Source organism: Dromaius novaehollandiae, chromosome 20, assembly GCF_036370855.1.
Source record: "Dromaius novaehollandiae isolate bDroNov1 chromosome 20, bDroNov1.hap1, whole genome shotgun sequence".
NCBI classification, from domain to species: Eukaryota; Metazoa; Chordata; class Aves; order Casuariiformes; family Dromaiidae; genus Dromaius; species Dromaius novaehollandiae.
Window position 1 is genome coordinate 13397076 of NC_088117.1, and position 24911 is coordinate 13421986.

The following is a 24911-nucleotide window of genomic DNA, read 5'->3' on the forward strand; positions in this document are numbered from 1 at the left end:
AACTCCTCTACGTTATAGGAGACTCCTAACGCAAACATCACGACATGTCCAAAAAATGCTCAACAAACCCACGTTCCAGCAGACCAGTGGAAGGGCATAAAAGGCATTACTTACACAGCCTCCTCCTTCCGACCACTCGACAGGACTACGTGGCAAGAGAGGAAAGGATCCCAGCCACCTGCGGCTCCAGCGGTCCCCACGCGCTGCCTCCGGGCCTTGGGGGCTGCGGGGCTACCAAAGTGGAAGAACCCAGAATACCCAGCGGGGTTACCACTGAAAGTCAGCAGTCATCAGTAAAGGTGTTTCAGCAGCAGCAGCAAAACAGAGGCATAGAGAGAATGGCCATGTAGCGGTGGAGAAGGAAAGAGGAGAATGAATTCCTGGCGTTTGCAACGCCTTCCCCCTTGTTTGTGGGTAAATGCTTTCTGGGGAAACGGAATCCTCTATTCATCTCAGTGTGACGTTTATTTGTAAAAGTGCCTAACCTGGCAGTAAGGAGGGAAAAAAAAAAGTCAATTGATATAATTCAGGCTGCAAGGGACCCCAGAAAGTCATCTAGACCAAGCTCCTGCTCCAAAGCAGGTTGTCCCTTACTTTGGTCTCCTCAAGTCAAAATTTCTTTAGTGCAGAAAGAAAGGTGAACACCTGAAAGCAAGCAGAAAAAGAAGGCTAAAGAAACAGGAAGAGAATGAGAAAAGAAAATAGAAATTACCTGCTGCCCATTTATCCCCAAGATCTTACATTCTCACTGGAAAAAATTCAAAAAATCAAGTTTGCATATTCTCGTTACGCAATAACATACTGCACAGACATCAGAACGTCTCGTTATGCTGTTCCAGCATATGGAGAAATTACAGACAAGTCCGTGGAAGCAGCTTTGAGTTGTGTTAATCTAAAGACACTGAGACTCGCAAATTAGTGGAATTCATTTATCATCAGGTGGTCTCATTTGAGAACACGCTTAAAAGCCTTTTATTTTTGTCTGACAATAAAAATGGCAATATTTGCTCCTGCCGCGCTCTGGCAGAGGTGTCGTTACTAACAGGGACACTTGCGGAAAAGATGAGAGGTTACCTTGATGTTACATACCGTTCAGAGACGGCTTTAACGACAAAGTAGGGTGGGAGTCACCTAACTGCTCTCCAAGAGACGATCCCTCAAATGTTTTCCAGCAGTCTACAGAATACCTTAAAAGTGCTGGAGCCTTATTATGGCATACTATCACCTTTAAGTATGAAGTTGACTCGCATTAAATAAACGAAAGCTACTTTTATGCGCTAAACAAGCTAAACAAAAATGTCACAACTGACAGTGCCGTATAATGACCTAGTTTCCCAGTGGCCCAGAAAGACTAGGAATAAATCCCGAGGTCCGCTAGTTCAGAGAGGCTGATGAGAGCAGACCCTGACTGTCTTGCATGATTAAAGGCTGTGTCACAGCTCATTGGGGACGAAGCTTTTCAACGCAGCCTCGTGGCAGTGCGCTACGTGACCGGACACCAGAATAAGGGGGACAACCCACAAAAGGAAAACAAAACAGAGCTTTGGCGCTCTGAGGACTGAACGTACATTTGGTGCGTTTTGGATAATGAGTTTGTGCTGAATACAATGCAGCTCATTTGTGAACGTCTCAATCACGCTGTATAGCAGAAAATATAAAATAAATCCCGAAAATAACGATGCCGTTCTGAGTCGCTTGGTCTCACACTTGAACTAGAGGACTACCGCGACCACCGCCCGCTCCCAGACAGGTGCTTAGCCCCGAACGGGAGAAGCGCTACCAGATTAAACAGACGACTGGGAAAGCATTTCGCCCGCCGTGGAGGCGGCTAGACACCCAAACAAGCCGTCCTGCGCGGCAGCCGCAGAACGGCATAGGGCTTCACATTTCAGCGATGGGGGTCTGGCCCAATCAGGAGCCAAACCCTCGCGCTGCCAAGGAGCAGCAAATAGGCTGTGTCCCAGCCCTGCACATGACTGAATTTGCTTCTGTCCATCATCTGGGTCATATATAGTTCAATTCAAGTGAAGCAGACAGGGCTGCGAGGAAATCTGGAGCCGCTCAATACTGCGTCCAGCCTGCTCGCGAGCTTCTGCTGCTCCGGGACAAACTCAGGGCTGCGTTTCCCCGCGGCGGCCCGGAGCGCCGTCTCGACGCCAGCGCGCTTCGCGGGGAGCTGCTCGCCTGCCCGCGCCAGCCACAACTTTTTGGACAAAGCTCCAACTGCAAAAACCTTTCCCCTAACAGTTCAGGACTACTCCGTTTGTCTCGCTAGGTAAGAATTTTAATTCCTGTTTCAATGTTCTTTAATGCTAAGCCTGTTAGAAATATTGCTAAGAACTTAGGAATACCTCGCGTACTGAAACGCTGTCAGTGGATTTTTTCCCGTCTCATTTCTGCACGTGTTCCTTTGTTCTCTGAACAGAAGCTTTTTATATACATCTCATAATATAACACAGCTGGAGAGAGTTACAAAACCAGTTAGTGCACCATGAATGCACAAAGGTTTTCCTGCCACTTCGCCCGCTTGCAAAATTTACTAGAAAGGAAATCGCCCCCCAAGTGAAAAAGAGAGAAAGAAGAAGAAACTCAAATAATCGCGCAAAGTCCGAAGTTTCGATCGCGTTTAAATCCGCGGCTTTATGTAACCAAACACTGGCGTAGCCCGGAGGGCTGGCGGAGGCAAATATAGACGGAGAGGAACTGAGCCAGACAGGGACAAAGGCGGGAGGCGAAGCCAGACAGCCCAGGTCGCGCCGCAGGCCAGCGGCGGCCGAGACAGGTCAGCCAGCTGCTGCGCGGCGGAGAGGGATGGGCGAGGTGCTCGTGCGTGCGCCGGCCGCGCGCCGGCACGGCCAGCCATTTTCCCCAGCTGCGCTTTGTGCAGTCTGAAGGAATGCGGCCCCGACGAGCCGCCGCTGCCGGGGGGGCTCCGAGCTGGAATAACCGCGGCGAGAAGAGCGGGGGGGAGAGGGTGCGGGGAGTCGGAGCGAGCTGGAATGCGGTGAGTGACAGGAAATGCCCCGAGCCTCCCCCCAGTCGCGCCTGCTTTTGTCTAACTCTCGTAATCCACACGCTGCCGCTTGCAAAGCTGTCTGAGTTTGAGACAAAATACATAAACCAGCTCCCTTCCATGTTACCTGCAACATGGCAGAGGGGAGCCCGCAGAGCGGTCCTTCCAGCCGCTGCCGCTGCGCCGCACTTTCTTTTGCTTGCAGAAAATAGCGAGATCAACAATTGCTTAGCAACAGTTGTTGTTATTTTTATAGCTGGAATATTTTTCAGGAGGAGACGGTAGAAATCTAGGACAGCCTGCGCTTCACGGATTTTTTTATTGCTTCGTTTTGTTCACGTAGACATTTCTGTGCAAAGAGGTTTTACTTTGATGAGGCAGTACACCGGCGTTATTTTAGCTCAGATTACCAAAACTGTTAGTTAAAAAAAGAATTACAGCGAAATGAAAGCCGATTTGCAGTATTCCCTAGATCTGATATGTATACTGAAACTATCTTCAGAGAAATTTTTATCTATCCTAATTTATCATTAAAATTTTCATATATTTGCTGTCCAAAGTATCCACAATTGTTAACTGTGACGCTTTTCAATGGATTCTGTGTATTCTAAAAGACTTAGTCAACATACACTAATAAATTGAGCATGTCCTAAGAAAATAAATTTGCTGAGTTCACAAACTTTTCCTATCAGTTTCTTAGACTTGGAAATCAAATGGGTGTTTATTTTTATTTTTTTTACTATAACCTGAGTTCTTCAACAAGTTTAGAAAGTTCGTAAGGTGGTGATTTACCCTTGTTTTCTCCAGAAATGCGAGATAGCACATTTTAAAAGTTATTAAGTATTAAAAACCAAGAGGATGGTTAAAAGTCCGTTTTAGGCACTTGTGCATTCTGCACCCAGCGAGCTCAGCTGCAGACCTGCGCGTTAGTTAAGCCTTTGCAGCCTCCACGCAGAGCGGAGGTTATTCACATGGCTGTTCGAGAAACTCCATTCATATATCTGACTACCTGGATTTGAATAGAAACCAGACAGCAATTCTTTAGTTCCAGCCACTATTCGACCCACTGGACAATAGAGATTTGTTAGCACACAGGCACAAGCTATGGGACACAAAGCTTAAGGCAGCGCAGAGATAGGGGGCTTCAGTGAACAGGAAATTACAGCTTTTGATGCACTATTGGCAGGTCTGCTGTTACAGAAAAGCAACATAACCGTGCCATGTTTAAGAGCTCCTTACTGCCATTTTTAACCACCTAGGATGTCATAAAAGCTTTATTGTCACCGTACATAAAATCATGGAGCCCGCACGGTACGCTGCAGCCGCGGTCCTGCCCCGTGCTCGGGGAGGCACGCTGCTTCAGGAGCGTGATGTAGCTGGAGATTTCGATCCACAAAGTTAGGAGAATTCTGAAGACAGAAAAACTCACAAAGCGTGTGCAAAAAGCACAGATTCTTTACCGAAGCAGCTGACGCCTAGCACGAGAGGCGTTCCTGCTGTAATGGACTTCATTTTAGTGGTGCCTGGAAGGAGATCTAGTTAGACAGCTGACTTCATCATAAAAGGCATAGTAAATTTACTTCCTTCATCTGCTGTGTTTGGGAGAACATTATTTGTTTGTTTCAAGTCGGCAAGTATCAAAAGAAATGAGACAAAACAAACAAACTATAGGGTCTGGTATATCCTCTTCCTCCTATTTCCCCCCAGTCTTTTGGAGTTAAAATAAGAAGTCCTCAGAGACAAGGCTTTAATCCTCTGATTGCAGCCAATGAGCAGAAATTATAAAGATTGGGAAACCAACCAGCAGGATTTATTAAATTAAAAGCCTGCCCCTAGCTGTGCACGTTACCTCAGCTGAGTGCCAGAAGCAGGTTCCATTTTCACCAGCATGGCAGAAAGGTGTGGGCTGTCCCTCCTCTTTTTTTTTTTTTTTTAATTAAATAAACCTTACTTATCCTACCACCACAACATCAGATGGAATTCCCACTCAAATTGGGTATTAAAACATTTTCCACAAGCATACAGATCAGCGTCCAGCAGTATCTCTACTTGTGACTATCACCAGAAGTGCTGCGGGAAGGACTCAACTACTCTCCTTACCCAAGGAAAAAGAATGGGGGACTGAGTGCACTGCAGTTGTGAAATGTATGCTTTTATTACGAACTGCGGAGATATGAAGTATCATTAAAATATAAAACACTTTTCCATGCATGCTCTTAAGCATACACATTTTATCACTGCAACCTTTGCAACCTCACAACAAAAAATAAAATTAAAAAAAAAGAAAGGAAGGAAGAAGGATGGAAAAATTTGAAACTGAGGAAAACAGCCTATCTTTCAAGTAAATATTATTCCTGGAGATACCTAGGAAGACTCCTGGAGAGTCCTGGCTGTGCTGATACTGCGCACCGACCTATTAGGTAGATGGTGGAGTTGCTTCCATTGCTCCTTTGGCCACCATGGGGCAAAAAAGAACGGATGAGCAAAACAACACAAAATTTTTGAAAAAAGTGAAATCTTCTCTGAAGTGATACTGGTAAGATTAATATAAAATTTCCCTATATATGAGGGGCCAGCTCATACCACTTTCGGCTGCTATTTCAGGACATTAGAAATACAAATGTGAACGTAAACACTTTCCACAGGAGTCAGTTTTGTCTGCATAATTATATAATTTCCCTGAATTCTCTTTCTCGTGTAGTATGATGGCTCGGGTGTGTTACCTCTCGGCAAAACTTAGACGATAAGAATCAGACTAGATTACAGTCAAGCTATTTTGATTTTTCTTTTTTTTCTTGCTGACACTTGCAAACCCAAAAGGATCTTCCAAAACCAAGCCTTTGAATCAAATACTACAGATGATTTTTAATCAAGGTTAAGGATATTGATAGCTCTACCCATGAAACAGTTTTAGATTTAATACCATGGTATTGGTATTAAATTAGAGCAGCCTTTTCTGTTACCTCTAGGCCTGCTAATACTTAGGATCCTCCAGGAGACTGATTTAAAAACCTCTCTCTTGAAAGAGAAAATATTCTGCAATTTGAGAGAAAACTCTTGTTTTCTACCTTTGCAATCAACTGAAATGTCTGTAAGTTTGAATACCTGCTAAGCATATCACTCAGGCTGTTAGAGGCTGGCACAAAGGGGTTTCTGCCTCCTCAAAAAAGCCATAAAAGGAACATCCAGGCACACCTTCCCATCTGCAAACATCTGTATACTCATCTTGGACATGAAAATAATCCCATCATGCACATAATAAAAGGATGCTGATGGCTGTCAAAGCTCCTGGGTTTTGGGGGCTTTTTGTTTTTTGTTTTAGCTATACATAGAAGTCAGTTTTCCCAAATCCAGTAATGGCTATTTCAAGTTTATAAAGACACCCAAAAGCCCCCCAGAAAAGAGAAGACACCTACTAACGGACTTTGAAACTGCAGCGGATGCAAAATACCACAGTGTATATAATGAGGCTATTCATTAATATATGATATTGCTTTACAGGGTTAGTTTGCTAATGAAAATACATCAGGTATGTCAGGATTTAGCAATACACTTGTCAATTTAACAAAAAATATGGAATCTTCTTAGCAATTTCATTTTATCTTAATAGTAGTGAGCAGATGCTATGATCCATTTCAAAACCACAGTATTGGCTAATATCACTCAAAAGTTACAAACATTAAGAATTACTCAGAAAAAAATGAGGTATTTTTATATTAAAAATAATATGAAGACATGTTTTTTCATATGAAGAAGTATGGACGTATAGATTGATAAAAATAACTTTTAAATAGACTTCAGTCATTCTTACTTTCCCTGTACTGCCTTACAACAGTTTGAACCATGAGCAGCTGTCCTGAACTTTAATACAACCAAAGAAATTACTACGATCACCATGAATAACTATTGAAAAAAGGGCAAATTTTGAGTGCATTAGAAATGCTGCATCTTAATCCTGAAAAAAACTTCTGTATTAAACAATTAATTGCAGCAGCTAAATACATGCATGTGAACCAGTATTATTATAACCCTGAGAACAGAAATACTGCTTTCTTAGCAGCAGGCCGCTTTCAGTCATAGCTATCTTACAAGAGTATACAATTTGGTTTTGCGACACTGCATTACTCAGATCTGTGGTTAACCAGTGCTTTGTACAAAAATCTCTCGACCGCCTGAGATGAGCTGCCAAAGCGTGATTAAGGCTGGCAGACCGCTCAGTAGGAGGTGCGACGGCCTCGACGGGCACGGAGCTGCACGCAAGGCACCAGCGCGTCCGCGCCTACGACGCTGCAATCGGCTTACGGCGGGCGCCTCCGCAACACGGCTCTCGACTGCTTTTAATACACGATAGACATCAGCTGTGTTTTTTCATGATGGCTGCTGTGCAAGCGGACATGGTGGACCTCAGAAGCAATGAGGTCATTTCTTGCCAAATACGTGCCACATTAAAACCGAGTCAGCGAGGTCCACTCAGGTTATCATTCTGAGACGTTCCTACGGGACTCTCACTGATTTTTAATTTGGTAACCTGCACCAATTTATAATTTTCCTGAAAAGTATCTTGTCATGTGACCATTTAAGGCTATATTACTTAGCTTCTTTTGGCCTTCCTGAGACCATTCATTTACTTCAGCACAAAGTACACATCCACCTTCTTTAACACGTAGAAAGCCTGTAGTGCTTTCTGTAAACAGCACTACATCTAAACTGAGATGTCGTGAACAAAAAAGATTAGTCAGGTCTATAAACTGGGGTTTAGGCCAGGGTTCAACCACACACACCATAATCTCAGATGCCCCACGTTATACTTACAGTTACAGCTACGTGCATGCCGGTGCCGTGCCGTGCCGTGCCAGCTGTTCCCATGTACGCAGTTACGGTACCTTGATGCTGGGTACCAACAGGTCTGTGCTCTGCAGAATCGTTCTGCCACTGAACCGACTGGTCCAGCGGAGCTAGGGGAGCTCTGGCCTCAGCAGGAAACATCAGACCTTTAGGAGAAAGTCTGGCGGAAGGCTAGCGGGGCAACTGCATTACAAAGTACGGTTATGCAAGAGACATGAAAACTCTCCTCATGTACTAGACGTTATGAATGGCTATTCATATTCAGATTTATTCCCTTAGGTGGAGTCTGAAATTCAGATTAAGATGATCGACACGTTCGCAGATGAAGTCCACATGACAAATTTAGATTCTAGTTATAAAAGAGAATGCATTCAAGTTTGCCATATATTTTTTCCTGCTAAAGATTTAAATATCATGTGGCTTTAGCTTTCTCTCTGTTCACTGAATATCAAGGTCAATTAGGAATGATGTCTGGCGAGTACTCTCAGAGCAGATTAGACAGTTGCATCAAAAACTAGGACCATGTATAGGTCATCTGTTACTGTGACCTAGATTTCTGAGAATCTGTTCAATTTGTTTTATTGAAAACGTGGTACTGTCTCAGTTCTGTTTCTCATAGTAAACCTTTCTATAATAGCAGAAAATAGCTTTATTAGATACTTACAGACATTGCTTACCACTTCCACTAATATACAACGAAAATCAAATCCATGCAGCGGACTTACGCCTGTCATCCATTTAATTTTAAAATAACTTAAGGTTCCAAAAGGCTTATGCCTTATAATCTAAAACATTTGGTCCACGTGCCAAATACTGAGCAATCTGAAATACGTAATAGCTTAGCTTCGGCTTTGTTTGCCCTATTTAATTCATTTTCCCTTCAGTAACCAATGGATAGATGTGGTATTTCTGGATTCTACTTGGAAAACGAAAAACGTACTGAAATACTTGAGTAAAGCTATAGCTTTACTCAAAGTACAGCCTACTATATCATCTGTGCCGTTCTGTGGGAGCTTTGAGGTGTCCGCAAAGGCTAGCTGATTTGCACTGCTCAGTCGGAGGACAGAGCCAGACCTCCTTCCCAAGCTGTGTTTACTTACTTGAGTATGAAGATCTTATTCTCTGATTTTTGACACTAGTGCAGTATATCCACCTGTGCTTCCCGAGCTGCCATTTTGAAGCCACGTAAAAGCAGATTTCAGTTGGAAACATTTTATGATAAATTTCCTCTCTCCTCACCAGCTGTTAATTGTTCCAGCTAGAAAGCAATTACTAAAACATAGCTGTGCAAGCACGCTTCAATTTGTGGGTGAAAGGACTTGGGAGAGGGAAGGGGAGAAGGTATATCTCAGAACATGCAAAAATATTTTCTAAAGACCAACGAGTTCAATGTAAAAGAAAATGAGAAAAACAATGAAGTGATGGTTGAATCCACAATTCGAAGAACAGTATGCCAGTTTTAAAATTATTACCGTCCTCAGTCTCTGTGGCTCGTATTACTGTGCTATGACAACTGTGGTACAAAATTATCTAGCACGGTTGTGCTCTTAGCATACCCCCGGAGAAGAGGGAGGTAATAGAATGAAACTACTGCAGCAAAAGGCACAAAAAATAAAACAATGGCAATAGATTATGATTCCCAAGTTAAAATCTCCAGTATGTTACTCCTTAATAAATTATGCTTAGTGAATCAGTTCCAATTCTTTCAAAGTTCTAAAGCTAAATCTACCAAATCACTTGAATTTTATGCTACTTTCCTATTCAACCTTTCTGTGCATCTCACAGCACACTGGGACCAATTTATTTTATAGCCAAGATAAAAAACCAGCAATATTTCAGTGACGTTATCCTAAGATCATTCTTCTAAATGAACATTAGTACATTTTCTTATTTTGTATTTCATATGATGGCTACATTTAAATAGGCTAAATGTATAATTCAGCAAAGAATGGCAGAGTCCTGCTCACCTGGGTGTCACATCCCCATCCCTCCAATATTTAAAGGCACACAAAAGCAAAGAAATTAAATATACAGGCGAATATGTTAGTTAACGTCTCCCTTCCGACAGAATATTTGCCTGGCCGCCGGATAGGAGAGAGAACCTTATTTTTTCTTTTTTTCCTCAAATCACATTCACTTGCTATCAAAGAGTCTTTGAAGATACTCCTGATACTGCTGCTCTCTAGTCGAGCAGCATACACAAGCAGTGGGAGTAAAAGCATCACAGAAACAGTAGGTGTTTCTGGTTGAGTTTATTACTTCATCAGGCATCGTCTCAAATTTAAGTGTCAGCAGAACCACATAGAAAAAGTGTATTAAACAAATAGTAACAAACCATAAGAAGCAGATAGAGGATGGTCACTTTTGAATTCTAAAGAGATTTGATTATGAGGCTCCTCAACTGTTAACAGCTGTGATGAAGAACATATTGATTAAAATGACCATGGTTTCAGAGGAAGACACTGATCTTCAAAAGAATTTCATGAGGCATGCAGGAAACAACAGGCCCTAGACTTGGTCTCCATGGCTGGGCAAACCAGCAGCAACTGTAATGAAGAACCAAATTAGAAAAAACATGAATAAATACAGGGTCATATGGCAAAGTCAACAATGGCTTTTGTAGAAATGACACCTCAAATCTGATAGTTTTTCACAGGAGTCAACATGTGTAAGGATGATCCATTTAAACATCTGGATTTCAAAAAGGTTTCTGGTGGCATCTCTCATCAAGGATTCAGACAAGCTGAGCTGCCAGGGGATAACAAAGGATATGGATTAATATTTAATAGCTGGTTAAAGAATGAGAAACCAGGTATGAACAAGCCACCAGCTTTCAAGAGGGAGGGAAGTTATGAAGAAAGTCCATAGGAGTGTTACGGAGATGTATGTTGTACAGCGTGCTGATTTGTGATCTAGAATAAGGAACAGAGTGAAGTGACTCACTCTTTGCAGATGATACACAATTATTCAGAATAACAAACCGAAAATGAGCACTCAGATACAATTATTGAGTGACTGGATAAGTATCAATAAACTCATATTAAATCTCGAGCAATGCACAAGAGAAAAAAAATGCCTTAAGAATACATAAAGAAATCTAGATCGGCTATTAACATAATAAAAAGAGAGCTAAGATTTTGCGGACTGATGTTAGCAAACAGCAGCTCAGTGTCAGAAGCAGTCTAGATAGCAAGTAGAATATTAGGAGAGTAAAGAGAAGTAAAAAACCAGAACTTCAATCTTAAAATGTGACAGCCTTCAAATTTTGAAGCACAGTATTTTCCCAATATGGTCTTTTACTACATTTTTCTATATTTTACAGAAAAGATGTCCTTTACAAAAAGAAATAATTTTTGAAGCCCTTATGCACTTCATTTTTCCCTTTTAATACAAGAACTACATTATCTGCATACTGCAGATACATACTGCATGTATAAACCTTGCAATTCAACACAGTTTTATAAAACACAATAGTGCAAAAATTCAGGATAGTAAATTTGTGCCAGTCTTACAAAAATACACCAAAGCCTCATTAGATAAATGAAGACAGTCCTTGAGTTGTCTGAGACATCCAATTCCTCAAATTAAAAAAAAATCCTGTCTTGGTGACAGATAGAAGGCATCCTTCCCCTCTCCTGGGGCACGCGACACATTTCACAGAAGCTAACACCTACTTCAGACAACAGCAGAGGAGACGTATATAAAGCAAGTCGGTCGACAGCGGCAGGAGCTGCCTGCAGCTAACGCCCTGTGTGCAAATACCAACTCGGGGCCCGGCCCCCAGCGCCACGGGAACAACCCGAACTCTTAACCAAGATTCTGTTTCTTGATGAGAATCCATTAACCGAGTGCAGCACATACCTTGGAGGCATGACTATATCATTAATTGACCATTACGTTTTTTTTCCAGTCTAACCGCAAAGTGAAATGGTGGAATAAATCAAAATGTACAAGAGGAGAGGAGAGTGTATCCAGAAGTATTCTGCCCAGCTCTCAGTATTACACATCACTCCAAACGCCAGAAATTCAGCTAGACAGGTTCTTCCACATTCAAATCTCATATCTTTAAAAAAATTGTTCAGATAGTTCAATATTACATTCATGCATCGAGAACAAACCATCCTCACATGGAGACAAAGGCAGCAAAAAGGTTTTAGCCACAGATTAGAAAGCATATGTTAATTAAAAACCTGATATGTCCTAAAATGACCTAAGTCACTATTATAGACAGGTAAGATTTTAACCACCAATTTGAAGCAAGGAAAAGAGACTTAATTTAAAAAAGCAAGCAAAATATTAGGAAAAAAAAGAATTAAACAGTACTAGTATCCGTAGAATACATTTGTTTAGTTCATTTGCAAACAGGCCTAAATGAATTCTTTGTGAAAACCTGAACGAGCAACAGCGAAACGCAGAGGAAATACATCCATTGCGGAGGTCAGACCATGCCCAAGATGTAATAAAGATTTTTCCGACAGTAAGAAGAACGATACATTGAAGTCTCATGGTACCTGCTGTGACTAAACTGGAATAACCAAGAACAGAAAAGGGAAGCTGGCGTCTCGCACAAGTTCAGTGAGATCAGTGCCCTTTTTTGTGTGTATAGCACCACTCAATTCGTGAGAAAGGCATACTTCTCATTAAAAGACTATAACATTTTCACCTGGAAGACAGGTCAACCAGACATTGCCAAGCTGCAGGAAACCAGCAACTGCTGCGAGGAGGTGAAAGGCGGGAGGATGATGGGCGGATCGTCCCCTACCTTCTTCCTGCGGGCTGCCTACGCTAAGCCAAGAAGAGTCAGGTTTTAGACCGGTTTCTTGTGAGAAGAACTGCACATCTAGAAATCGATCAGATGGGAGTTACTAGATGGTATGACTGGAAATAGAGAAACTAATCATTTTCAAAGAACAAGTTATCAGTGAATCAGGAAGAGACACTGATTACAAAAGGCAAATCCTTAATTTGATCCCTCTCCATACATAGTGCACCCAAAGCAGACGATCTAGGACTGTTAATATTCCAAGACAGTGAGAGTAAGTCGGATAAGAAAGTCCCAATTACCATATGAAAAATCTACATTTTTACATGGCTAAGCACGACCAATGTGTGGACACGGATACATTGCAACAGCTAAACACGGGGCACGGCCACGAGTGTGGAATCGCAAGGGAGACGCTTGCCAACCAGGGCGACCAGCCTGCGTCCTCCCCTTCCGCAGCTGCACTTCCCCGGAGCGTAGCCTTTCAACACCAACCCATGCAAACAAAACAGATACTTTACGTTTCTCTTCTGACTACTTTGCAAGGTATTTCTTATATTTGTCAAGTGGATGTGCAGCTTCTGGGCATTTCTTTGATAACTAAAATTGAAAAATTAAAATGGTTTACAGACTATACACCCCAAGGCAAGCGTCGTTTTCCAGAAGAGCCCACAGCAAGCAGGCTTTGCAGCACGCTCTGGGTCATCCAAAGCAGGAGAGAAATTAATTCTCTTGACCATTATCGTCTCCAACCACACTATATATTTCAAAAACAGCAACACGGGGATCCCCATTTGACTGCTGAGGCTAGTTTGAGAACAGAAGACATTTTCTGCCCTCCCTACCGTGAAAAAGCTTGGCCAAGTCAAAACATTTCCTATCTCAAAGCAGAAAGTCAGTTCTGTACAACAGAAGAACTAGCTCTTACTGAAGAGGACTATCATAGTGGTGGCTGTGCCAATAATTTTAAAAACTACTAAAAAGAGAATAACAACCTCAAGGTAAATTTTTGAAATACTAACAGAATCTAGTAGGTGTGATCACCTCTGTCTCTCCTGTCTGAAACTGAGGCACAGAAACTGTGCCTGAATTCGCAAGGAATGGGAAACCTTTTTGGTCCTTACCACAGACGCATATGGTTGCTGGTCAAGGGCATTCAGCACAGAAGTATATTCCAAAGAAGTACTTACTCTGCATTCACCCCCACAGTAGTTATCATATGGCCCAGGTCAAGAGTGATGCTGGTTAAATATTTCAGTGATGAAGAATTTGCACACTTGATACACCAGAAGAGACCATGTTATTTACAAATCCAAAAGTGACACATTTTGCAGCATCAAACGCTCAGGGTTGCAGTACTTTTTTCTGAAGAAACAGAGATCGTTTCACTTAACAGTGAAGGGATTTCTTGGTACCCGTAAATGATTTTAGTAGTTCCAAATTCACAGATGACAACTAAGGAGAGACAAAGAAAAATATTAGCTAATTTCTGTGAATTGTCCTAATCCAGTGGTGCAGTCCACGTATTAACTGCACTGATTCTTCCGCAGTGCAGATCAGGACTGGAACAACGGGGGCATGTTTGCCAGCCCAGAGAACAAGTGGTTGAAAAACAGCATGGAAGATTTTGAGAAAATGAGATTTTTCTTTCTTGAAAACTGTGCATTTTACCAATATTGGTAAAATGTGTCAGGGCATAGTATAAGTGCAAGACTGTCAGGACCCCTGGGATTCCTCTCTATAAAAACAATGAATCTAACACTGACAGTCATTTTCATGGCAACAAACGTTAATTTCAAAGACGTGGGATAAGGCAGGAGTTCACAGGGAGACAGGACAAGTTCATGAATGAGAAATCCATTGATGGTTACTGGGAGATGGGACAAGTTCATGAAAGAGAAACTCATTGATGGTTACTGAATACACAGAAGCCACCACTATCTCCAGAAGCCTGTCTTGAAAATGGCTGAAAGGCAGGAAATCATAAGGAGGAAATATGCAAGATTTTCCTGCTTATATTCTTTTCTAGGTACCTGTTAGCCAGTGTTTTGATTTTTTTTTTTTTTAATATCAGAACTGCTTTATTTTTTGCAGCTAACAGCTACAGTTCAGTAGTGCTCCCAAACATTAAGCTAGCTGTTTTTAACAAGGGCAAATAATTCCTGAAGTTAGTGAAACGAGATGAAGATGTAATGGTAAGAACTGAGACCATTTCTGCTCCTCGTAGAGTAGAGGTACACACAGCTCGCTCCAAAAGCCGTAAGAGCTGTGCTAGGTCCACTCAAGAAACCACCCAGCCTGCTGCCTGCCAGGCGCACGGGAAGGCTCTCATCTGCCCAGAGGCGCTTCCTCCGCCCTCCTGCCCAGTTTGCCTGGGCAAAATCGCACTTGCACTCCTCGGGAGGAGCTGGTGAAGGGCAGGCAGGTCTCGCGGCACTGTGCATCCGATCGCTCCGCTTTACACAACACGCCTTTGGAGAGAGAGCGAGATGAATCTTGACTCTAATCCAGTACAACTGTGCCTATGTAAGTAGATCAGCGAGAAGGCTTCTGAATATTATAATGTCTTCCAGCCCCAGGACTACAAGCAAAATTGACAAATACTTAGTTCAGCAGATCACAGTAGCTTGAGGTTTTGATTCTGAAAGTTTGTTTATCCTAGAAATATAAAACACATTTTGTTTAAAAAGATACAGCTATTTCAGCTGTAGAAATTTCAGTGGCTTGGAAAGATTTCAGTAAAGTGCTCAAAAAAATCAGAAGGCATCCGATTACTCAACCTGGGTTGTCAAGTTGAAAGAACATCCAGATTAGCTCATTCAGAAATGCCTTATTTCATGCTGAAAAGAAGAAAACTACCACTATCCAGAGATCTGATTGAGCTATAGAAGAGTCCAGCATTTTAAATCAAAGCAATCCTATATCCTACCTATATATTCTGGAAGTAGCATCTTAAATATGATGAGAGTCTTAAGTACTGGGTGCTGTGGTTGTAGTTCTGTATCAATGCACATATTTTGCTTTAGTGAAAAAAGCTTTTTGCTAACAGAAGCTCAAATCATCCCTTCTTATACAACAACTACAAAGGATTACTCAACTGGTTAACACTGCTGGCTAAAGAAAATAAACCACACTGTTCTCAGGTGTGCACAGATCAACTCATCCTGTCCGTTTAAAAGAATTGCTCTTGCAGTCTTTTTACACATGCAACATCAAACCCTGTTACCATACAGTAGTCAATGGAAGGACAACGCTAGACTGTACACTGTGGTGGAGAGATGGTGCTGACATTAAGCACCTTTGTAGATGGGTTTATTCTGCACCCGTACAAATCATTGCTTTGGTAGGAACCCCATACAGAATTTCATGCTGTCTCTAAGACTTGTTGAGGGACTTCCCAGTTTTTAAGCAGACATGAAAAGCCTCTCTTTTAAAGAAAAGGGAATACTGTAGCTTACCTCATTGTACAGCTGTATCAAATTACCATTTTATTAAAAATACCAAAGAAAAAGCAGTAGCCTACCTGCTCTCAGGGTTTTCTTGAATTTATAATGTTATTTCTAAAAAAAAAAAGTTTAAATACTATGTTTTGCAAAAAGAATTGAAACTAACAAAATAATTTATTTTATGCTAACGACACTTGCAGAGACTTAGGCTAATATTTACCAAAAGCAAGTAGTGCAGAATACGAAATCACTTGCTTTGTTGCAACGTCATCTCCTTGTAGTCCAAAAAAGCTTCCCACTTTTCTGTACGCTCTTGACACAGAAGTTTATACATCAAGTTTTTGAAAAGCAGGTCAAAACATTTTTTCTGTACTAATACCCAGCTTCAAGGTTCTGCTTTTTCTCTACAAAAATATACACATTACTAAGTTGAAGACAGTGTTGCTGTTAACTAACTGGCTCATTTGTGCAGGTAAAGATTTTATTAAAACAAGACAAAATCCCTTAACCTTTGCTGCTTTGCTTTAGAGAATTTTATTTTACTTGTAATCTTCACGTACATTCCACTCAAGACCTCAGCATTTTTCCCCTTTAGTTCTGGTAGGCTGTTTTATATCAAAAGGTAGCTACACTTAAAGATAACTAAATACCTTTACTATCCGAAAGAATAACATTGCTCCATGAATAATCAAAGCATCTATTTCATATTTGAAGCTTTTGCTATTTATTTTTCTGAACATACTTCCCTTTTAGAAGTTCTGGGATTCTGAATTACAAAATGTGACCACCATTCCAAGACTGCAGCCGCTTGCTCAAGTTCCCATTCAGAATTGCATTGAGACCCACCTGTTTGTCATTTTTTAATCCTTTTAACATTTCCCACAGCAAATATGTACCATGTCAGTTTAACATGTCACATAGTATTAAGTCAAACACCTTACAAAAGTCTAGGATATGTTGCATCTATAAGCAATCTTGTCAACTCAAAATTAATCAAAATAACCTGATAAGTCCTCCATAAATCCCTGGAAACTGGTATTAATTACACTTCTCGCAGATCATAGAAGAGCTTTGCATTTATTTTGTCTAGGATCAACATCACAGCACTGTGTATTACCCCAAAAGGACAAATGGAGTAGATGGGTAACTAGCTTCTTTGCCTTCTCCCCTGATCTTTTCCTACTGTCCAAGGACTTGTCAAATAGTAGTCTAAAGAACTTCTGGCCCCTTGGGGGGTGGAGAGGGGTCTCCAATGCTAATTATAGCAGGCTGCTGATTCTGAAGTATTTGGCATTAGCATTGCTCCTTGAACACTCACCCAAATTTCAGTGAAATGGGAGGAAGAACTAAAAATACTGTCAAGGATTACACCCTCTTGTCTTTCCACTGTTTAGAACGATGGAGTTAGCGTATAAGAGTTGTTCACACACCATAACTACACAGAGTATCAGAAACATACACAAAATTAACTAAAATCTGTCACCCTACTTCAGGCAACTAACCTATATTGCAGGGTTTGCACACGTATTTTGAGGAAACAATTTTCTTTTTATAAAAATCCATTCTCTCCAGTATATGTTGAAAGAACATCCAACGTGCTTCGAGTCTGCAATACTCACAGTGTGAAGTTCTGCTTCAGCAATCCACCACCGCTCTCATTCACGATATTACACCGATTAAGCTTACAAAGATTCCAGTTTACAAGGAGTTCAACAAGCAGAGCTAATGAGGTCTGGTTTTCAAATGCTCATGTCTCACAGTTGACTGGCCAGTATCTAAGAAGGTGCGAGGTCCATTTAATGCTTTTCCCAGTATTGAAGCATTTAGAAAGGTGTGGATTCTCCAGTGTCTGCAATGATGCAAGTGCATGCTGCAGGGTCTCAGCAGGTTCATTAACAGATTCTTTTCTCCACCTATATATATATTTCCACAAGTTTTGAGGGAACTGAATTTTATGAAGGACCTCTCACAGTAACAGGCTTATCTTCCATAAGTTTGTTTATATATTTATTTATAAGAGATATGTATGCACACACACACACACACACACACACACACACACATATATATATATATATATATATATATAAATAAGAGAAAGCTCTTGGGGACTCAGAGAAGAATACGGATTTTGCGTACTGTCCTGGGGATGGTTGTAAAGACTTCATCTTTGTTGATCCCAAGCCTTGCATATATGGCCCAGTTACATTGTTTCCAGAGAATATTTTTCTTTCATCTCAGAAGCTATCCAGAATCTAGCTGATGGAAAACTTTGAACTTTGCAAGAAGGAGTCAACATGCAGCCAAAATATAGAAATAACTTGTACGGTTTGTTCTTAACATTCAGAAGAAATTCAAGTTCTCAAATTGCAAAATGAGTAGATGACAGTTACTAAGTAGAAGGTCAGGAGCAGTACAAAAGGAAGAAGAAAAGATGAACTCAAGAAAAAGCCACCTAACAATATAGTTTAAATATACTCAAACTGTATGTTAAGATTAAAATTTCATGCTTGACTTGAACTTAGTTTCCCTGACTTGCAGTGGACCTAGCACATGCAGTTACCCTCCCGATTGCAACACTCATGACGCTTAAGACTTGAGATTGATCATTGCTTGTTACTAACTGAAATTTTCTTTGCTCTTTCCACCAGCTTCTACTCCAAAAAGATGGCAAGAAAAAGGTGAGAGTTGGTAACTTTCAGAGAATTCTTTTGATTTTCAGGATCAGTTGATGTTTAACGTTACCACTAAAATCAATCCATTTAAGTGCAGGCTACAAACTATTCTGCAAACAAGCTCATCTCCCCAATGTAGATATAGCTTACTCAATATAAGTAGATGAATTGATTTCAAATATTTTATTAGGCAATATGCTTATTGTTCGGTGTTGTTTAAGTTGTATACATCTGCTCGGGATATTGAGATAGACACTTAACAGGCCCTAGGACAACAGAAAATACTCTTAATTTAAAGTCACAATTTTAAAGTGATAAGTTATTCACTTTAACTTTGTACAGTCCACTTCACTCACAGCAAAGTTATTTCATATAAAGCAAGAGATTTCATTTTAACAAACAAGCTGCAAGTAATTTATCTCTCAAACCAGCTGGGAAAACTGAAAATAAATAGGCAGATGTAATATAGAGATTTAAAGAGAATAACTCCCTTTTTGCAGTTTTCAGTCAAAAGCTTATGCAATTCATTTATTCTCACCAGTACATTTGTAGGCAGACATCTACATATTCAGTTGAAAACCTGCAGCTTATGGGGAAAGCTGCCTACTCTCTGACAATGCTCTAGATCATGTTAAAAATTATTAGGAAATCAAAGTTTTTCCAGGTGGTTGTTCATGCTGGGCAGAATTTCCCAGCCCGCTGGATGCCAGGCTGCTCGACTCTGAAAGGAATAGAAGAAAGTCTGACCCGTGGCGTACGCTGATTCTGTGGTTCGACGATGCCCACTCATGCTGTCAGCTGCATGGACATGGACAACACCAGAAGAGTCACCCGCAAGCTTCTCGCGGGATGTGGGACACGACTTCTCAACAGCTCGGACGTCAGACAAGCAAGCAGAGGCAGCAGAGGGATGAAGTAATAGGATCAAGCGTATTTTGTGCTGTTTGCCTACCCAAAAGATAGGTGGGGAGCATCGCCTCAAACACAGCCAGTGTGAGAAACATTTTAGGGTAAAGTGAATCTGCTTGGAATCGAGCGGTTCGAGAGGCAACATGACTCATCCCCATCCCTTTCTCCACCCAGTAAGACGTTCTTGCTGCCCAAGGGTCACTCAGCTTAACCGAGCAGTCGCCGAGAACTGGACTGCCTTAAAGCGCTGGCACGGAGAAAGCTTTCTGAAGACCCAAGATCAAGAGGGAAGGGGATACGAACTGTAGAGATACAAATAAACTACACAATCTACTGAGAAACAGAAGTGGTGCTGCCCCCCCTCCTCTCGCTTTTGTTGGTTTGCAGTTGTGGGATGTGTTGCCACCCCCCGCTTTTTTTCTTTTTTTAAATGAACTTTAGAAAGAAATCTGAAACATTTTTAAAACTTTTCCTGTAGCTATTTAGAATATTTATATCCACAAGAGAAAAGGCTTTTTCACAGCTATAACGCAGGTACGTTCAAAGCTGGTTTAAGAAACATTAAGTCAATTCAGCATCAGTAACTGTAGTCTTACACTTCTGCAATTCATTAGCCATCATGGTTCCATTTCATAATTAAAATACTTTCAGTTTAAGAGTGTACAACAAAGAATGTGCAGCCCTCAGCAGTGTTTCCACTGTTAGTCTATGGAAAACATATGCATGGAAAGTATGTACAGCGCACGTATACAGCCATCGTCGGATAGCTTCAGTGAACATTCAACGCTGTCGGTGAGTTTGAGAACTAGAAAAAACCATCGACCGTTGACTGTACCTTGAGGTTTATCACAAACCCTCTGTTAAATGGAAAGCTTGAACCTTCGTAATGTTTCACACGTGGTTGCTATTAACAGGTCACGGTTTACAGATTATATTAAGAGCAAAGCAGCTAGTTGAGTTTTCTTAGTTCTGCCTTCTCCCAAAAAGAATTGGTATATAAGAAATGGTTGTTTTCTATTTAAGAAAAAAATTGATATAAAGTAAGCATAATTCCTGCAAAACAAAGCATCTGAGTGTAATGGAAGGTTCTGTATGAACAGCACAAAAGCAATGATGTATCCACAAGCATATGGTAAACTTAGAAGCAAATCTGAGTATGGTATAGGTTCAACGTAGCAGGATACGGACCAGATCAGGATGGAAACCTCCCTTCCATTTGGGCTGGCGACTCGAGCTTTGCCAGCAGCAGCTCTGCCACGCCAGCGCCCGTGCTGCGGGGGACCCTCGCGCAGTTTCCAGCAGTGGCTCGCCGGCAGCGCCAGCCCCAGCCCCGGCCCCGCAGCACGGCCAGCTGTCCCACGCCTCCCGCTAGCACCTGCAGCGAGAAAACACCCGTCCCTGCCACCGAGCGCAGCGCGAGCGGCACGGGCACCTCTGCCGCGGCTCTCCAGCACCCTCGCGAGCAGTTGGGGTAGGCTGCAACGCAGCAGGCTTCAACAGCAGGTGCAAGTGCACTTTGCAGAGCCACCAAGACTTTAAGCAGCCCTGAAATATGTCCTGAGATTGAGATGACGAGAGTACCATTTATGCCCTGCGAAAGCACACAAACAGCTGAGTTGCATGGAGAAACAGCACCGCACATCTTAAGCACCTAATGGCTGCAATCAACATTCATTGCTGTCGGTGGGTTTTTGTTTCTATCAACTCACTGATCAATGAATGCAAACTGCGGACCAGCTAGCTAAGAGCCTGCGCGTTTGGACAAGCTGAGCCTTGCGGGGGGTCAGCAAGAAAAGTGACTTACGCTTCTTGTTGAATAAGCGCTGGATTCAAGTTCTGCCTAGCAATAAGTGTGTACAGGGCAGGTCTGTGGCTCTGCCATTACCTCACTGAGGAATTTTAGGACAAGTCATTTAAGGTTCTTCATGAGCACATGCCTGTGCTGAGGCTCTTTACCACCCAGTCACTGTGAGGATTAACATTTTGCAAAGTACTAAATTGTGGTTAAAATAGAAGTAACCCATATAGAAAAAGCAGACCTTATAACGGGGCACAAGTACAGTTTTTTGAGAAGCATATCAACTGCATGAAGCATTTCAGGCACAACCTTTTGTACAGCACTGCAAGAACAGACTCCAATTCAATATCGTAACTTCTAAAGCTGTGCAAAAAATTCTTTTCCCACAAGGCCTGAACAAACCCATTTATAGGCAATCCTTGGAAGAGTCCGAAGTCGTGCAATGTACTGGACCTCATGGGTCTAGAGAGTGTGTGTCTACTGGGGTGCTTTCCTTCTAAATACAGGAAAACATAATCATGATCCATCTTCAGGACAGACTGAAGCAGATTTCTCTGTCATTTATCACCTTCAGGAGAAGCTGCTTCCATGTTAAACACTTTATAGAGAATATGTAAATCCTGCTGTTTAAATGTGAAAACCTGACCAACAACTGTCACGTGCATTTTTGTACAAGTCTGTACTGCTTACTGAAACACAAAAATAATATCTTGTAGTCTATATTTTTGCTGTGAAGTGTTTTTAAGAAAAGTTTTAGTTGTGCAAAGCAAACTTACAGAAGAGTAGGAATAGCCTACTAATTAGCTTTTATCATTAACTTCAAATATTTTTTCATGTATATTATAAATTTGAACATTAGGTGTAACTTCATACGTAAAAAAATATGTTTTTAAACAAGACCCAAATGTACACAAGAGAGCTATCAGACTATAAATGAGGAATGATTTAATGATCATTAAGTGGGTTTTCCAGAGATGCAGTTATATCAATAGTCTAACTACAGAATTCAAGTTAGAACAAGGTGTTTTGTGGCACCTTGCCTATTCCCAGCTCTGAAAAATAGCCTCTAACCACACCGCAAAAGTGATCTGCAAAGACAGCATGCCAAAAAAGTTTCTCCACTCCTACAAAACAAACTGATGTTAGAGGTTATACTCCACTAACGCCAACAGCTGGATGATATCCACCCCAGCATTTTCAGTCATCACCTTTAGAAGCCAAAAGATGACACTCAGCTGCTATTATAGCAGCTCTTCTTCCCGAAATTAAAGCCAAGACAGGCCAGTCTGTATCAGAAGAACACCAGAAGAAATGCAAAGATGGAATGCAGTTTATTAACAGATGTTCATCAGGTGTTAGCCCTAGCCACGTTTCATGGTTCATGTTTCAGCCACCCACCAAGTTCATTCTTTCCTTTACTGCATGTAAGTGATAGCAATAGACCCAACCTCTATGGACAGTATCATTATAATCCCTCACAGTACTCTCAGTGTAATACCAGCAAAGTCATCACATTACTACTAAACAAGAACTTCCCGGCCTGGGAAGGGGTCATGTTTCAGAGGATGGTGGGCGAAAACAATAGCTTCTTTCTTTCTTCTGCTCTTCTCCCCCCAGTTTCCCAAAGTCTTGGCTCCCAGGCCACCTTGTTCTCATGGCAGAGATGTTCCTGAAGGACTTTAGGCCATGCTGGACTCTGCAGCGCAAAGTGGTCCTTGTACCCTCCTCTGCTATTGGGACCCTCTCACTACAAACCCTTCCTTGGCCCTCTCCGCTTTCCTCCTTCCTCAGAGTAGGGGACTGTTATTACCATTTCTCTATGTTCCAGGAAACAGGCAGATATCAGAGCTGCCTGATCAGTTAAAGAGAAATTGCAGGGGCGGAACAGACCCAGGGCAGTTAATCAAGAGAAGCAGGAAGCTCCAAAGCACAGCCAAACTACAACCATTTGCAGTGAAGCCAAGTCCAGGGAAGCCTGGGTTAGTCGGAGCCAGCTAGCACAGATTAAAAGCCATTGAGACCTGCCGTATTACTACTGTTTTCAATTTTGGCTAAAACATTTTAAGTAACTTTTTCCTAGGCACCTTTGAAGTTTAGATAACTCCCAGTGATCTACCTAGGCTATAAGAGTTAGAGTAATGCTTTTAGCATTGTCTCATATCAAAAGAACTGCGCTAGAATTTTGAGAGGGTCAAAAGGCAGCTACAACAGTTGATCAACTAATTATATTTTAATAAAAGTGGCACCTTATTCTTTCTGGTTCTTTCAGTCTCAGCTTTCCCTGTCAGTGAAGTGCAAACCTATGCATGAGCTTCACCAGGTTGTAGAAATGAAACTTCCTCCTGATGGAGACAAGCTATGGAACAGCAGTAAGAGCAACTCAAGTCCTAAAAAGCAACCAGTGAGAGATGACAGGTTGTTTGGCTCAGGAACAATACGGTTAGGGATGGAGAGGCAGGGGAGCAGCAAGCTGTCAATGATTTAAGATGCTGCAGAGAGAACAATCTTTTCATAGGGCAGGGCAAGCTTAAACTACAGCGATGGATTCAGGTTAGAAAAGCTCTGTCTAACAGAAAGGCTAGTGAAAAGTGCAGAAGCAAATTTTTATGATTTACATGAAACATCTGTGCCCCAGAATCCCACCATCTCGAGACAACTTTATGCAACAGTCGCAAAGAGACAAGTGAGCAGGGAGAGAGGAGGGCTCAGGGCTGTGCTGTGCATCGCCACCGCCCTCCACAACCTGCTGGTCAGGGAGGGGATGGCAGGGAAAGGCCGAATGGGGGAAAATGAATCTGTTTTGCCCAGAAGTGACACAGTCAATTCGCTGGGTAATAAAGGGTCCAAGCATTTTCTTGCACCTTATTTATTCCTCCAGTTGCTCACAGGATTTTTTTTTTCCTGAAAGCAGCCTGTTTAGACATGTTGTGCTGGATATCAGACAACAACTGTCTCCATAAGCTTGCTGCATAGTCCAAGTCTGAACAACTTGCTAATGACATTTAAACTCCAGTTAGCTGAATATTAAAAATAAAGCCCCACTTGCTTGTTCCGCTTAACCTCATTCAACTTTATAGACAAGCATTTTCATTGAATTCAACAGAACTACAAAACTAACAGATGACTCTTTGCAAAACTGGGACTTAAAAAACAAACAAGCAAATCAAACCCCCTCTGCTGTCCCCCAAGTCTGACACTGCAGGGCACGGTTCAGTCTCTTCAGTCACCTGCAGAGAGCAATTCCACTTAAACGCTTTGTGAGGATGGTAGTTTGATATAGAAAATTCACTGCAGTAATACAGAAAGAACAGCCTGAAAGGATTATTAAGAAGCATGCCTGCTGAATTGTTTAAACATTGTTAAAACTAGACAGATGACAGAAGACTTGGTTTTGAATCCAGTTTGACATTTTGCATTTTAAATTTTGAATCTTTCAGACTGTTTAGAAGATTCACTCAAAGTG

General features: G+C 41.7%; 1 protein-coding gene and 1 long non-coding RNA gene across 5 annotated transcripts in view; one reads left to right on the plus strand and one right to left on the minus strand.

Annotated features, from left to right (window-relative positions):
- The window catches only part of NR6A1 (nuclear receptor subfamily 6 group A member 1), a 106077-nt gene that overhangs the window by 56369 nt on the left and 24797 nt on the right, over nt 1-24911 (minus strand). The window lies entirely within an intron of this gene.
- LOC112983631 (uncharacterized) lies at nt 1958-22168 on the plus strand. Its single transcript, XR_003259276.2, has 3 exons — nt 1958-2275; nt 18718-18747; nt 19397-22168. It is a non-coding gene; the product is annotated as an uncharacterized LOC112983631 (long non-coding RNA).